Source organism: Dromaius novaehollandiae, chromosome 1 (assembly GCF_036370855.1).
Source record: "Dromaius novaehollandiae isolate bDroNov1 chromosome 1, bDroNov1.hap1, whole genome shotgun sequence".
In the NCBI taxonomy this organism is placed as follows: Eukaryota; Metazoa; Chordata; class Aves; order Casuariiformes; family Dromaiidae; genus Dromaius; species Dromaius novaehollandiae.
Window position 1 is genome coordinate 208,472,864 of NC_088098.1, and position 13,282 is coordinate 208,486,145.

The 13,282-nt window shown below is 46.9% G+C and overlaps 1 protein-coding gene across 1 annotated transcript in view; it reads right to left on the reverse strand.

Moving 5' to 3' along the window:
- Positions 1-3,883, reverse strand: part of FAT3 (FAT atypical cadherin 3) — a 422,304-nt gene extending 418,421 nt beyond the window's left edge. The window contains exon 1 of the mRNA XM_064505138.1: positions 3,693-3,883. The gene's annotated coding sequence lies outside the window, so the exon portion shown is untranslated. The remainder of the gene's footprint in view (positions 1-3,692) is intronic.
- Positions 3,884-13,282: the final 9,399 nt, after the last annotated feature.

Sequence of the window (13,282 nt, forward strand, 5' to 3'; positions counted from 1 at the left end):
TTAAGTCCCTTAAACTAAGGACATAGAGACTCCTACGGAAGACATTACTCAGTTGTGCAGTTGTTCACATTTTCTTTTTTTGTTGTTTTCACATATGAACAAAATACCTAAGAGTCTGGGGTGAATGTACTATAAAAGAATGCTTAGCCTTAAGAAAGCTGTCTATCCTGGAATTAAAGGCATGGAAGTAAGGGCACCGTAAAACGTTTCTTGCAAGAGATAACCGGCAGATCCAAATACTTCAACCCCCAGTCAAAGTTTCTGTTGTATATTAACAAATCCTGATCTATGCCACAGCATATAATAAACTGAAACAACACATTCCAGCTGGAAAGACAAATCTAACCAGTTTTATTACACAGCCATGACCTGGACCAGCTTGCAACCTGCACCTATCAAGTAGAAACTGTGATACTATGCACCACATAGATTCCACATGGTAAAAAAGTATCAAACGCTTCCCCTTTGTCATTGTCATTTAACATAAAAATCTATCCGCATACTGGATATGTGAAGTGTCTCTGAGAATAGCTCTCTTGATCACCTATACATAGAAAACTCACCCAACGTACATGGGCTAAGTAAGGTTGAAATTAAAAAAAAAAAAAAAAAAAAACACCAAACAGGGACTATAGGACGCACTAGCTTCAGTCATTGATGGCTCGCTCTTCTGCGATCTTAAAAAAGTGATCTGGTTTGGTTCAGAGTGCCTGCCTGATCCACGCTGCTGGGAATGGCTGCAGACACGAGCAGCAAGATAGCCAGCGTGTATCCACACTTTGTGCTTTATTTCCCCTCTCCTTTGCCCTGGTTTCCTTCCCAAGAATGCCGTGCTCGTGAAAGGCACAGCTTGACATCCTGAGAGACTCACATCTCCCGTACGCCCAGGAACAGGCGCAGGCTGGGCAGCAGCAGCAAAGCAAAGCCTTCCCTCCAGCATATAGCAGGATTAAAGATGAGAAGGACAGCAGCTTTGGTCCATCGACATCTGTGGCACAATTCCCACTGAAGTCAGCGTAGCCAGGATTTCACCTCCGCTGCAGCCAGCCTGACTCCCTGCCCGCTCTGCCCGTGGACTTGCAGCCGTCACAGCACGGGTGTTAGCAGTGCCGGCAGCTTGTGTGCTGTGAGCTGCGGGCAGAAGTCAGGCAACCCTTCACACAAGCAGTCAGATAGTCAGGAGACAGTAGGAACTTTAAGGCAACACCAAACCGGGAGGGATTCAAACCTGCACCCAGAAGTATTATGTTCTGCATTGCCACATCATGCTAAAACAAACCTTATCTGAACCAACTTTCTGTCCTTAAGAAAAACCTAGCTGTAAATACAAGTGGTACGAGTGCGGTTGGCATGTGTCAGAAGACATTTGAGAACTCAGCACACAAACACATCTGTAGTGTAGCTACGAACTCCTCCTAACAAGCAACGGCTAAACACCCTAACTCAGTTATAATTGCTCACTTCATTGTATTTGACACAATCCATCAAGCAGGGTACATCAGGTCACAACAGCAGGACGTGATGGGAGCAACCATGACAACATAACCTGACACAACAGACGGCACTCATGTCAGAAGCAAAGCAAGCAAGCACTTCAGAAAACTAAGGGTTTGCACCCCATCACTTTCCTGCACGTACCTGGTAACAACGCAGTAACATAACACCCAGGTCAGGAAGGACCCGGTGTACCACTTGTCTACAAGTGCAGAGCGCAGTCATTAAGATGCCAACGTTTTGTTAGGGATCAAGCTTTAAAAAGAAACGGAGCAAAAGTAAGGAAAAAGCCAACACGACTTGCTGCACGAACGCAAGGACAGCCAACCTGCTGATTTTCTACTACACTAGCACCACCAAAGGATCAGGCAGAGGGATATCCTGAGTTTCCAGCTCTGCAGCGCCTTAGCTCCTACCTGGCTCTCTCGACAGGACTCCAACGTTTTTTGGGCACAAAGATCACGGCTGTAACCTCTTTCTCAGCGGCGCTCTCCGAAGGCAGACTGGCTCCAGAGGGACCATCCCTTCTTTGCTCGCATCCACCACCAAGTCCTCGCCAAGCAACAGAAGTAACTTTTTGTTCAACTGATGGAAAAGCTCTCTATGTCAACAGGAAAAAAATAAATAAAAGACAGCCAAGAACTAGCCAAGCTATTCTGCAATGTTCTGCTTTCCCAGCTAACGCTCATACCCACAGCACAATTGCTCCTGACCAGAAATAAGCACTCTATGAACACGGGCAGCCCGGGCAGCGGCTAGCAAACGCTGCAGCATTGCTCCTCTGCAATTCTCATAACTCACGCTCTCTTGATTTTTAATTCCTTTATGAAATCTGGTTCGAGTTCTCAGCAGAGCGAAGCATTCGCTAAATGAGAGACAGTTAAAATGACTATGCCCAGGGAGAAGGGGTTTTCTTTTTTTTCCCCCTACTGGGCAGAGATTGGTTAAGGATTCGCAAAACCCTGATCAAACGCTGCACCTCTCTGAGCCGGTCTGACAGCGCTGCAAAGGGAAGGCAAAGGACTAAGAAGGAAAGCATTCATTTCCTCGAGTCCTTCCTTTTAACCAACCTTGATGCTTTAGTGCCTCTGCCGGGATGCCAGTGCTGGCTTCCCCTTTATGTCCCATTTACTTGCATTTATTTTAATTGGATCTGGGACTCCGGACACTCGTCAGCCCTTAATCCTCCCAACAACAAAGCAAGGGCATGAAGCCGCCGCGAACAATAACAAAAAGAAAGAAAAAAAAGACAGACACACACACACTGATGCGTTTCTCGCGGCGGCGCGGCTCCCTTTTCCTCCTGCAAATAATCCAGCGGGGCTCAGAAAAGTGGGCAGGGGAGGCTGGGCGATTCCCTTTAGTAGCAGAAGTTATGGCTGGGAAGAGCCCGCGTTTAACCCATCCCCAGCCAAAGCGGGCTCTCGCCAACTACCTCTGCGACCAGGCGCACACACACGCGCATGCAGCAGCCCTTACACACTCACACTTATACACACTCACACACACACATATACACACACACACGCTGCCCCCCCCCCGCCCCCCGGGTAGGTTTGGCCCCGGCAGCCCGGCCCAGGAGCGGCGCGGCTCGTAGCAAAGAGAGAGGGAAAGGCGAAGCCCCGCTTCTGAAAGCGGTGGGGGAAAAAAAACCAGAAATAAAAATAACCAGGTCCTCTCGTACCATCCCTCCCTCCCCAGCCCAAGCAGCTGCAGCCGGTCCCCAGGCTCAGCCAAGAGCAACTGCAGCTGAAGAGCAGCGACAGATACACACACACATACACACACACACACACTCGTTCCCCGCCGCACAAAAATGGGGGAAAAACTGGGAGGGAAAAGAAAAAAGCAAGAAAGCAGCTCTTGCCTCCAAGCGCGCTGAAACCTGCTGCAAAGCGCGGCGGGGCCGCAGCCCGCGCTGCACCTTGCACGGCGAAGCGGCGGGGGGCGGCGCGGAGGCGCCCCGCGGCCGCGGCCCCGGCCCCGCCGAGGAAGTTTCCCCGACTCCGCGCGCAGAGCGGCGCCGCCCGCCCGCGCTGAGCCCCCGCGCACCGGCCCCGCCGCCGCCGCCCGCAACTTTGCGAGCTCGGAAAGTTTCTCCGCGGTTTTCCCCGCTTCCTTACCCCTCCCCCCCTAAAAATAAAAATAATAATAATAATACTAGTAATGACAATAAAGACTCTCCGCAGGCTACGCACCGGCTGGCTCAGCGCCGCGGGCAGCCGCTCGGCCTCCGCCGCCGGGTCTCCATGCGAGCGGGCGCTGGGCGGTGCGGCCGCCCCGGCGCCGCCCGGGGGCTCGGAGGGGCGGAGGGGGCGCCCGCCCGCCGCGCAGCGCAGCGCACCGCAGCGCAGCCTACCGGGAGCGCGGCCCGCGCCGCCCCTCGCCGGCCCGCGGGGAGGCGCGGCCGCCCGCCCCCTGCGCGCCGCCCCGCGCAGCCCCCCCCCCGCCCCGCCCGGGGGACGCGGCGCACCTGGGGGCGATGCTCTGCCCCACTGGGCGGGCCGAAGCTGCCGCTGCCCACAGCGGGGCTCCCCCTGCTCTGGCACCCGGGAAATACACTTAGTGCTTTCTTCGCCTTTAAATTGATACCGACGTTGCAACTCTGCCTGTTTTAGTGGGATGTTGTGATGAGGGGCCTGGTCTCCTCAGCAGTTTGTCAGGCCCCTGCCTCAGCGAGCTCCTGTCTCGAACCCCGCGCGCGAGGCGAAAAGACAGGTTCCGCTTTTCTATCCCATTTTTGGGGAAAAAAAAAGAAAGAAAAAAGCAGTGGCCAAAGTCAGCTACCCTCTGCTCTGCAAGGGCTTTGAAGTGCTGCTAATTTTGTTTGTTTTCTAGTCTGCTGCTCTTGCGCTCTGTCCGCGCCTCCCGCTTGGCCGCGGGTCGCAGCTGCTGGACCAAAGCGCAGGTAGAGGGTTCCCCGCCAGCGGCACGGCGCCCTCCGCCAGCCCCCAAACGCTCCCGCGCGCGGGTCACCCTGCTGCTCTGCTTTAGCGTGACGCCGAAAAAGCAAATGAACCAGCAAGTGCCAACCCCACGCTAATCGCACGGAGCAGGGTGATCACCACAGAGCGGGAGAGCGCGGTCTGCACCGTGCAAAATGAGAAAAAAAATAAATAGGAAAACTGCTTGCAAAATCCACCAGCTGAAAGTGAGAGCGCCAATTTTTCTGCAATGGAGGCGGGTAGCAAATACCACCCTTGTCTAAAATGTGCCATGCCGTTAATGGCTTTATAGCCACCGGCCGGCCACGGTGGTGCCGGGAGGTGATCTCGTGCAAGGCATCTCTTCTGCCAGGTTATCAGTCACATTGAGGAACCGCCCGGAAGCCACGCGGGAGCTCAGAGCCTCCGTGTGCCGGTCACCAAACAAACACGCAGCGAGCGGATGTCCTCGTCCAAAAAGCTCATAATCTGCATCGATGAGACAAATTTAGAGTGGGAGGAAAATGTATTATACTACAGATGGTACTGAGAAAGAGACCGATTTGCCCAAGGTCATGCAGGAAGTCTGTGGCAGAGCCAAGAATTAAACACAACTCTCCTGAAACACGGTCTAAAAATAGTGCTTGTTAATTCCACACGAACTACGGAAAACTCTGATTACACAGAGAATCATCTTTTGACCAGTATTGCGGAGCTATTGGGCTCTATTTCATTATAATTTTCAACTGCGCTAATAACTGAACAGTCACTTGCTAAATTTAGACATTATTTGAAAGTGCTCAGAGCAGGAATTGGTATCGCAGGACAAAAGGCACTAGGCGGGTAACAGCTGGGCTTGCACAGATGCTCGCTGAACACGTCGGCTTCTGCTGCCCCTCCCCTAGCAGGGTCCAGGAGCGCGTCAAAACTTGCAGCCTTCAGCTTGGCCATGGGGGCTCCTGCTCCTCGTGTGCTGTCCCGGCGCTCTGAGTGCCCCGTCGCGCAGGGAGCACGGCCCTACGCTGGATTTGCTCCCCTATTCTGCCAACCCGTCTCCCACCCCTTTAAAATGTTCCCCACACTACAGCCTCCATTTTTGCACGTGGGAAACCTGCTCCAGATTTCAGGAGGTACCATTCCCGCCTTCCCCTCCTGTTCCCACTGCCTTTTGCTGGTTTTCCTACGCAGTATTGCAGCTTCTCTTGGATTTAGCTTTTGACGACGTAAAACCCACACAACTGGAAAACAGCAGCAACATCATGTTGCACCCTTCAGGCACCCTTGTCACTTAGGAAAGCTATTTACACATAGCTTTAGTGCGCGTTACAATGTATACATGCTAATGAGTATTAGTAGAAGTAGTTAATTCATTTTCCCTTATTAATCAATCCTACCAGCACGGTAATGATTTTTGTTGTTCTTCTTGAGCTCTCTCCAGCAGGGAGTGAGTCCTGCTGATTAGCAGGAGCCTTCTGCGTTTTGTTCATTTGTAACAATATCATGACAGTATTTTTCTTCCTCAAGGAGGTGAGCAGTTTCCAAGTTATGCTTGAGGAATAACTAGGGCAGAAGGAATCAGGTTGTCTCCCATACCACCATTTTAGTCATGTATCTGTCAGGTTCAGGAGAATTTACGCCGCCGTGAAAGACAAGCGGGACCAGAATGACTATTGGAAATTTGCTTAAGAAACTTCACTATCGTGTCTGATTAATGCTGTTACCATGCTTTGCAGATACAGATCAGGAAAACAGCTTTTAGGTTCCCACTTCCCGAGTAGCGAGCCAAGATGATCGGATTCAAGAAGATGTGAGTAAACCACTATGGCAACACAGTATTTTACTTGCTCTTTGCTCAGTAATTTACATTGAAATGATCATAAATAATTCAGCTAATAAAAATAAATCTGAGCGAAACGAAAAGGTCTTCCCAAAGATTCAAGGTTCAGAAGACAGGAAGACTGCTTTTAGACCCGATGATAACCGAACCTGTGGTGTGCTATTGAAGCTGAATCTCAGCATACTATCATAAATTATGAAAAACTGACATTTCACTTTGAATTAATGCAAAGGGCTATTTATAAACCATTTCAGAATCAGCTGCCTGGGCCGATTAATACACGTTTTCTTTCAGCAGGCCAAGTGTTAGCAACACCACTATTTTTCAAAACATCAAACTATTTGCATATTGAAAGTGTTGTTTTAATACAAGTTGTTCCCCAGGGCTGTTGTAAGAGTTGCTTTGGAGAGGTAATCAGTCATAATTCACTGGCTCCTTGATCCAAAATCTAACACGATTCAAAGTGGTTTTCAGTGTGAGAGGTTGCTCGTTTTCTGGGAACTGCTTTCAGTCTGTAGGGCCGCAGGCCGGCAGCGTGGGAAAGGCCGTTCGATGGGCTACGGCTGCCTGTCTGCGCTCACTGCCAGCGGAAGGTCTAAATAGCAGAGAAAGTCCTCTGGGCAATGGGCAAGAGCATATGACAGAAGTATTCACTGAATTTGCTGGAAATTTGAACTTAAGGTGTGACTACATACCAAAAATGAGTTTATTGGTGTTTTGTGTATTGGCAATACACACATGCGTATCAGCAATGATATTGTCTTTAAAAAAAGGAGGGGGATGTACCATTCCAAAGGGGCTTTTTTTGTCAGATTACTCTTTACAGATTAATGTTTTAGGCGTCAGCTCTGCAAAGCCTTGTTTAAGGATGTGCTTAAATACTTTATGATTAGACTTACAAACCTGCATAAGTGCTTCACTGAACAGCGGTCTAAAATGACTATTTGAGCTGTCATCAATGTTCAAAAATTAACTAGTCACTTTTAGCAAAATCCGTGGTTTTCAGTTCCGTCCTTAGGATCAGGACACTCTAGTCTCTCCTGCTCAGAACCTTTTGTTTATCTCAGAGATAAAAACACCCAAATCAGAGGAGCCTCCAGACTGACATGAGCAAATCTGCATCAAGAAATACAGTCCCGTGTCCTACAGGTGGATTTCACTTTGCCTAGCTGATTCCCTCTGGAGAGGCAGTGTCCTGGTCATACCAGGGACTTCTGCGCACATTTCTTGCAGCTCTTTATGTCTCTTCTCACTTCTCATGGTAGCGGTTAACACTAACATAGTGGTAAGAAAGTTAACAAATTGTGACAGCGCTCATACACTTCTCTGGAAACATGATGTGGCAGCACAAGACAGCTCAACAGTGATGACACCAGTACTTTGCTTTGGGGCCATTCTTTGCGTTTCCTTAGAAAGTGATTCCTGCACAAATGTTATTCGAGGGCATTATGTGGCACTGCTCCACGGGGTGATCGCCAGCAGGCAGTTTTGCAGCCCCGAGCTGCTACCACGGGAGTAAGGGAGCCAGGTACTGCATACAGCTTATTTCTAGCTAGCAGTGCCATTCCACAAGAGAAATCTCCTGTTGATACAGAAAACCACAGTTGGGTTTTACTGGGACTCTTCATCTCTTTTAGTGACTGCACTGAGATCTTACATCAAAAAATCCACTTTGACAGTTCACGTTGAAGCATTTCTCTTGTATAATGGTAGATTACGCCTTGCAGCACAAAACTTTTAGCATTCCTGGCAGCCAAGCGGCAGAAGTTTGACTTAAACTCAAAGGAGCGAGGTCAGTCAGCATAAAAGGGAAACCTCTGAGCCGACGTGTCTGCAGTTCCTGCCGTTTCAAGGGCACAGTGATATTTGTGAAGGACAAGGTCAACTTTGATTATTTAACTTTGATTATTTAGCTTCACTTTTCGTTTTGCTCTCTTTAGCTCCTCCCCGCTGGAGGCCAGTCTCAGCCAAGCCGGGCTGTGTGCAGCGCTGACTCCAAGCAGAGTGGATCAAATCCGCAGCCTCTGTTTGCGGAGAACAGACCTGCTCGTCTCAGAGGGGTGCTGTGCAAAAATGAGCTGAAGGCAAATAGCAGTAGGTGATGCTGGAGCGCTCACCCTCCATCAGTGCAATAACCTGTGTTTGATAGCTTGATCAAACATACCAGATCCTGTGCAGAGAAAATCAAGAGCAGGGTTTTGTGGCTTTTTTTTTCCCCCCCATTGAAACAGATCTGAGAGAGGAAGGAAGTGTTTTTTGGGTGTGTGGAGCCAGAAGTTTCCCATTCTTCTAAAAGCCCTGCCAGTGAGTTTCCAGGTTGCCCTTGACCTCTACCTTGCCCTCCTCAAGTTTTGCCATTCTGAAAAAATAAAGTAGGAGACTAACTGGGGATCATAAGACAAGGAAAGACAATCTTTTTGTTAAGTTGCTGGTTGAATTATGGTTTGATTGCTAGCAATATCTTGTGAGGCTTTAACGAAATCATGGGTAATCTCTGTGCCTCAGTTTTTCCGTCTGTGATATGAAACAGAAACACTTTTGGTCTGTGTCCTCTTTTTAGACAGGTAACAATACCTCTTCTTATGTGCCTGTGCAGTGATTTGCATTCTAGGGGTCTGATTTTGACTGAGGTCCTGTAATTTTGGTAGTAGAGTGCGATAAATAGCTTTGAGGTTTCTCCTTGAAAGCCTCTGAAGTCAGTGGAAAGATGCTGTGAAAAAGGAAGTATGTTATGTTATTTCACACACAAGGAAGAATAAAATGAGAGGAAATTTATATAAAAACTGCGGATGGTCCTACGAAGAGACAATAGAAATGCCGAAGGATTCAGGGTATCATACAGCGTAAAGAAAGGACTGATCTTACCCACAATAGTTTTATGTAGCTTTTTCTGTTCCTTGTATCAAGAACTGACTCCAGCAAACATTTAAACATGAGCTTAACTTGATAGACATGAGTAGCTTTTTGACTTCAACTTTAATGCACATTTAAGCTTAGGCATGGCTGTTTGCAGGGTGGGGATTTAGTATGGGATTCCCTGGTCCTTTACACCACATGATTTCATTAGGTGTTGTCTGTTTCTATAGCCCTGCCTTAGGGCATAGTCCAAGCCGTGCTGAAGTCAGGGGGAATCTCTGCAGATTTTGATGGCAGTTGGACTGGACCGTTTATAGGAAGCAAAACCAGATTTTGTAGAGTAAAAGCCAAAAAAAAAAAAAAAAAAAAAAAGCCCTCCTAAATTGTGGGGATGAAATATTCATTTCCTGTTTTAGGACTAGAGACTTTATAAATCAAGCTTCTAACCAGAGCGAAATTTTACCAGCTGTGCTATAAGCTACTGAAAATAAGGGGAAAGTATAACACACTCTTAGCAAACCCTTAGCTTCAACTGAGCAGAAGGCATTGCTTGGCTGCGCGTAACACTGCAGCAGGAGGTAATGATTATGTTTATTTGGATTCACAGGTTTGTTTGCTGTTGCTTACTTTCATAGTACCTGGTTTTAAAAAAGAAATTATAAAGAAATTATATTTGTAAATGCCAGCATATCTGTGGTCTCATGCCATAGCTGTCATCTCACATTAGGTGAGATGCCGAACCATCTTAGCTCATCTTGTATCACAGCTCCATTTTCTGTTGTTAGCATCAGCTCATAACAGAGTTCTGGGATTAGAAACTTGTCTTCTTGGTAACAAGCAGTGTTTGAGACAGATTTGGGTCCCATTTGGTTGTATTGTTGTTCTCCCTTTTTGGTGGCCATACTAATGACAGGTTGGCAGGTGCAATTAAAACTTTTGCTGTTGGTTTTGCATGCTGTCCTCCACCCACTGCTTCTGCATGAATCATTCCCTAACGATGATCCCTGCTGCTTGCGCTGGGTGATGTGTGATACCAAATAGAAATGATGGAAAGTGAGAATAAAAGAGAGAGCAAGAAAGGGAAAAATAGCTATCCCCTGGTCAAATAAGAAACCCCAATATGCCAGTGGTGGATGACTTCAGTAAAGACAGGTAAGAATGGTTAACTATCTGAAGAGACACGAAGAGGAGTGTGAGGGACCACAAATGATGAAAGAATGACTGAAATGGCAGGATAAAATGTGACAAAAGCCAGTTGAGATAAATATAGTGTTGTCAGGGTGGAATGTCATGTTTCGAGTGCCGGGACCTGCTGAGTGCCTTCTACCTCACAGCTCCTCAAAGAACAAACTGGACCACAGCTGGGGAAGCTGGAGAAGTCTGGAGGTCCAGCTTTGGAAGGCCTCTGTTTTCCAGTGAAACTCTTTTCCAGTTACATACTGAGAAAGTTAGTCTTTGTCTGGGAGTTAAAGGAAGATCCAAGGAAAAACAAGGACTGAAGATATTTTAAAAATCTTAATCACTGGTGCCACAGGTTTTGGGTGGGCAATGTACAACAACTAGAAAAGGATGCGGTTAATTGTTGGCTGCTCGATACCAGCTGAATATCAGGAACCCCTGTCATATCCTTCCACCCTGGCAACCAAGATATTGTTGCAGCTCTTATCCTGGGGCCACAAAGCCAGAAATGGATTCTGTGGTTTCTATTAAGATTCAAATTGAGATCTTTTCCATTTTTAGAGGAGTCATGGCATCTTTTCATAGAGTGAATTCATTGGTATATAGTACATTTGTTTCAATCTTTTCGCTCTTTCTTGTAACCTATTTTTATAAGTCTTATATAAATTTAATATGTTTGAAATCCCTATCCTTCTAAACAGGGATTCAAAAGTTTTGGAGCAGACTGACTGACAGATAGTCATACAGAGTCTGACTGAACAAGGCTCATTTCCTTAGCAAACTAAGCTGCAAACACAAAGCTTGTAGGGAACACCGCATTGAAATCTGAACTGCGGAGACCTTCAGTGGGTTGACATTTGTGATGTACACCTAATGAAAAGCTGGCCCTTGACTGAAGTAATTTTGCTTTCAGTCCTAATTCAGCAAACTCAGTGGCGAAACTGTGTTGTCTCCAGTGGGATCGACTTTTGTCTCTTAAATTCCAATTAAAACAACTTCGTATCACAGAGCACCCATCCAAACCCGCATTAAAAAATATATATTACAAGTGGATCTGCATCATAAATCATACAAAAAAGCAGCTCTTCCTTTCCCCCCAAACCAAATACACCTCACCCAGTCATCCGCCTAGAGACAAAACAAACAGAGCTCTGTCATTCTACCAATAGAAATCCCACTCTCTTCCCTCACCTATACCTTTTCAAACAGAAAGGGTTTTTTAGCCTGAGCAGTGTATGATGACACTATGGATATTTCCGTGTGGTGGAAGAGGCAGCATCCCATGGGAAAGACATCCCCTCAGAGCAACAGCCATCTCTGTGTTATGTTGAGGAGGCTACTTTACGAAGTACCCCACTAATATCAATTAAAGAGTATGCTTTAATGTGAAAAACAATCCCATTCCTAGTAGCAAAATTTCCAGCCTTTTGAAGGTATTTGTTACACTTTGCTGTTGCTCTATATATTCCATAGGGCACCTGGAGCCATTAGAATGTGTGACATGCGTACGATAAGACTGTCAAACTATTTTCATTTCATGTATGTCAGTTAGCTGCTGGGAGTTACTACACTAGCGAGAGGTGGCTGAGAAAATCACCTAAGGGCAACAGGAGAACAAGAGCGGGGATGGAGGAGCTGAGATTTAAGAGAGACACTTAGGAGAGAGCTTGAGAACGTGAGGAAGGAAACGTGAGGAGCACAGGTAAGGGGCTACCCGAGGAATGATGCTTCTGCGGGAGACATATTAAAATAGTAAAACAAAGTAAAATAAACCTAAGCACAGTGGCTGAGGCACTTGAGGCATGGCATGCAAGAAGAGAGCCCAGCTGGTGGTCAGGAAAGCTGAGGGCTGTTTGAAGGGATGTGTGTATCCTGAAGATGATAATCCAATGTTATGGGACAGAGAGGGCCTGACAGAATTTCACAGAAGCCCAAGGCAAAAGCTGAGACTGTGACCGTCTTGACAGCAGGATTCATCATACTGTTAGAGTCCTCCTCATCATCTGAAAACCATCATCCTGGAGCAAACAGCTTGGCTTCTTCCCTTCTTATCTGCTCTTGAAAGGCTTGAACACGGCAAGGAAATCTCCCAAACTAAACTCTGAAAAAAAGACCTATGTAGTTATTTTATCAGTCATGAATTTCATGGAAAAATTTCTGGACTGATCTTCATTGGAAATCAATCATTTGATAAAGTAAAGTCCTAAACTTATTTATGCATTGCAGCAAGAACAAGGGAGCTGCTAGACTGGACCCAGCCAGGCACCCATCCGATTCAGCAGCCTGCATCTGACTGTGTCTGCTATGTGATGTTTTGCAGGGAGGGACAAGAAATTCTGCAATAGATGATTGGGGAATAACTTGCTGACAGAAAGTTTCTTCTCAATAACTCCAGACAGTCATTGATTGGCTTCTGCCCTGAGGCATTACAGTTTATATCCCTAATATCTTTTTATATTGCCTAATAAAACTGTTGGCTGTTGCCATTACATGGGTAATGGACATTTATATAAAACTCTTTATGAGCTGTAGATGGAGATCTCCCTGTTCGCCACACACATGGAGCCACCTCTGGAGTAAAATGCAGCAGCTGTTTAATAGCCTGGCATTATTAATAGACCAGAGTAATATTGAAGAGGAAGAATGCCTCCACATCAAGTGGAAACTGCATGAGAAATTCAGAAAATCAGATTTTCCTTCTCCCGGAAGAGATGAGACCACCACAGGCATTTTTATACTTCTTGGAGGTCATTAGGTCCAGATAGTTAAGATGTCAGTTGTGTGTTGCCTTGTGAAAGAGGAAAAACCATGGCACCCCAACCGTACCGTGGCTGCTGTGCTCGTGGGTAACGGGCTCCCTCAGAAAACAGCCACTTGACTCCCCGAACCCAGTTGCTGCAGTTCTAAGCAATTCCTCTGTAAGGGATCATCTACTGCGGTTTGAGAGGGACAACAGATTTCAGCATCCAGTGAATAACTCCAGACATTTTTT